A 3,569-nucleotide genomic window follows, 5' to 3' on the forward strand; every position below is an offset into this window, starting at 1 on the left:
CCTATCAAGCACTTGAGAGATTTTCAAGTAGCCTGTTCTACTGTCAGGCGTGATGGTGCAGATGAAACTTCAATTTTGCTGAAAGCTTTCCCGTTTTCTCTTGAGGGGAAGGCACGAGAGTGGTACTCTACTCAACCCGCAGCAACTGTATCCAACTGGGATACACTCAGAAGAGAATTTTTGGAAAAGTTCTTTCCAACTGAAGTTACTGATAAACTGAGGAAAGATATTTCCATGATTGTTCAGGATGATTCTGAAACTCTCTATGAGTACTGGGAGCGCTTCAATAATCTTCTGGAAGCATGCCCCCACCTTATGATTGACAAGATAGTATTACTCGGTTATGTCACACAGGGCATGAGGCCCCAAGATAAGACCACATTGGAAAGTGCTAGCAATGGGTCTATGAAAAAGTACAAGACCACTGATGAGGCATGGCAATTGATCAGTGACTTAGCTGAATCTACTAGGAATCACAGGCAGAAACAAGGCCGTGCAAAAGCCGTTGCAGAAGTATCCTCTAGCAGAGAGAATACTGCTCTAACTCAGAGTATCTATGAAATGACCAACTTGCTGAAGCAAATGCAATTGAATCAACAACAAGTTCAACAAGCTCAACCTTCTCCAGCACAGCAAAACCAACAGTTAGTCCCACAGAGAGTTTGCAGAATCTGTGCTGATTACAGCCATTATACTGATGAATGTCTGCAGCTCTAGCAGGAAGACAACACCGTGGCAGCCACTCATAACTTCTATGACCGCCCCAACCAAGGGTACAATCAAGGTGGCAATTACAACCACGGATGGCAAGACAATTCTAACCAGAATTGGAGGGACAACAACAACAGAGGAGGCAGAGATAATCAGGGAAATCAGAGGTGGAATAACAACAACAACAGGCAGCAGAATCAGAATCAGCCTTACAGAGCGCCTCACCTAAGGCAATCCCAAGGACCACAGAATACCCTACAGCAAACCTCTCAAATTATCCATCCTTCTGCATCTGCCAATGATGACTTACTACAATCTATTGATCGGAGACAACAGACCATGGAAAATAACATTAATGCCACTCTAAATGGTCTGACCGCTACTTTGCAGGCTCTTGTCTCCCAGATAGGATCAATGAATAACTCCAATAACCAACCTTTGAGCTCCAGTAGAATTCCCTCTCAACCATTACCCAATCCCAATGGTGGTATTAATGCCATCACCCTGAGGTCCGGAACCACACTGCAGGAGAGGAATCAGGAGGAGACAAGCCCACCAGAACACGCCTCAGCTGAAGAGGTTGTGGAAATAGAAGATGTTGAAGAGGAAGAGGACATACAGGACGTGGCTGAAGAAGAAGAAGTGCAACGACAGGAAGAAGCACTAAAAGGCGCAGACACTGCAGAAAACGCCACTCCCATCCCATTTCCACAACTTGAAAGGAAGCCCAGGAAGCAGCTGGAACCTGATCCCAAAATGGTAGAGATATTCAAAAAGGTCGAGGTAACTGTTCCCCTTTTTGATGTCATTCAACAGGTACCTAAGTATGCAAAGTTTCTAAAAGATTTATGTATACATAAAGACAAAATTAATGAATTAGAAACTATTCCTTTACGAATTTCCATATCTGCTTTAATGGGAGGTTTACTTGAAAAGTGTAGTGACCCAGGTCCTTGTATAGTTAATTGTACTATTGGTGGTGTGATAATTTCTGAATGCATGTGTGATTTAGGAGCATGTGTGAGTATAATGCCTTTGTCTATATATGATGTTTTGAGGCTCCCTCCCTTAAAAAGGTCGGCAGCTCGTTTTGTGTTAGCAGATAAAAGCATTATTACAGTGGTTGGAGTTGCTAAAGATGTCTTAGTGGGCATTAAGGGACTCACATTCCCCACTGATTTTTATATCCTGGAAATGCCCTAAAATGACTCAGACAAGCCATCATCAATCCTACTCGAAAGGCCATTCTTGAAGACCTCAAAGTTTAAATTAGATGCTTTTTCAGGAATATACTCTTTTGAAATAGATGGCAGAGTAGTAATCTTCAATCTGAATGGAGTTATGAAGCATCCTCTGGAGGATCATTCTATCCTCCAGTGTGACATTATAGATGAAACCGTGGCTGAAGTTCACCAGGAGGAATTTGAAGAGAAGCACACAGGACAATGTCCAAGTGTGGGGACATTCTCAGAGGACAATGACAGTGCCTTACCACTGTCACCAGCCCCAGACAACCCAGAGCCTGAACATGATCAGAAGTTAGCATTAAAACCCCTTCCTCCACACCTCAAATATGCTTACCTTGAAGACGGGCAGAAGTTCCCGGTTATCATTGCAAGGGAACTCACTTCTCAACAGGAAGAGCAGCTACTTGGTGTGCTGAGGAGGCACAAGAAGGCAATTGGTTGTCGTTTGGCAGACATAGTAAGCATAAACCCTCAAGTCTTTGAGCATAGGATATTTTTAGAAGAGGGAGCAAGACCTGTCCGTCAACTGATGCCAAGGCATCTTAGGCTAGTTTCACTAGCATTTTTTATGTTATTTTTAGTTGTTTTATGCATTTTCTTGAGCCTTAAGTAATCATTTGGGCCAAATAGTCATGCTTGTCTTAAATCATTCAAACATGAAGATTTTTGTGCAAATTCCATGAGTTTTTAGTTATATTCCTTGAATGCTATGAATGGAAGAATTCTCAGGAATTTTAGCAAGACTTTGATGCAACTGTTTGGATGATTTCAGGGAAGAAGAGGCTAGGCAAGGAAGCAACAAAATCAATAAAGGAAGCTTGAATATCACATGTGGAGTTTAAGTTCCAGTTTAAGCCTAAACTGGAGCTTAAACGCCAAAAATCATGAAGGATAAGAAATGCTGGAAATGAAGTTTAACCACCAGTTTGACCTCAAACTGGAGGTTAAACGCCAGAATGGAAGGTCTCACCAAAGAAGCATTTCCACGTTTAACCTCCAGTTTGACCTCAAACTGGAGGTTAAACGCCAGAATGATAATGCCACTCAGGAAGGAGTTCCACGTTTAACCTCCAGTTTGACCTCAAACTGGAGGTTAAACGCCAGAAGTGGGAATAGCACCAGGGAGCCATTTCCACGTTTAAGCTCCAGTTTGACCTCAAACTGGAGCTTAAACGTGTTCGACAGCCTTTCTCCTCCAGGGTTGCTCTCTCCATTTCCACGTTTAACCTCCAGTTTGACCTCAAACTGGAGGTTAAACGTGTTCGACACCTCCAGGGCTACCATTCTAAGCTTCCACGTTTAACCTCCAGTTTGACCTCAAACTGGAGGTTAAACGTGTTCGACCTCCAGGGCTGCCCTTCCTTTATCCACGTTTAAGCTTCAGTTTAACCTTAAACTGAAGCTTAAACGTGTTATATGGAACAGCTTGACCATGCCTTCTTCAAACATAAATAACTTGAGCTACAAAACTCCAAATGAGGTGATTCAAAATGCATTGGAAAGAAGACATCTAGAGCTTTCCAAGCATATATGGCATGCATGGTGGATACTAAAAATTGAGGGAGAAAACAGCCCCGTAATGTGCATAGAAGAGCATAGTACCAACATGCA

The 3,569-nt window shown here is 42.7% G+C and overlaps 1 non-coding gene across 1 annotated transcript; it reads right to left on the bottom strand.

Annotated features, from left to right (window-relative positions):
* Positions 1–213: 213 nt before the first annotated feature.
* LOC148571601 (small nucleolar RNA R71) lies at positions 214–321 on the bottom strand. Its single transcript, XR_015908431.1, has one exon. It is a non-coding gene; the product is annotated as a small nucleolar RNA R71 (small nucleolar RNA).
* Between the last annotated feature and the right edge of the window lie 3,248 nt (positions 322–3,569).

Source organism: Arachis ipaensis, chromosome B3, assembly GCF_059453495.1.
Source record: "Arachis ipaensis isolate K30076 ecotype BB chromosome B3, ASM5945349v1, whole genome shotgun sequence".
NCBI lineage: Eukaryota > Viridiplantae > Streptophyta > Magnoliopsida > Fabales > Fabaceae > Arachis > Arachis ipaensis.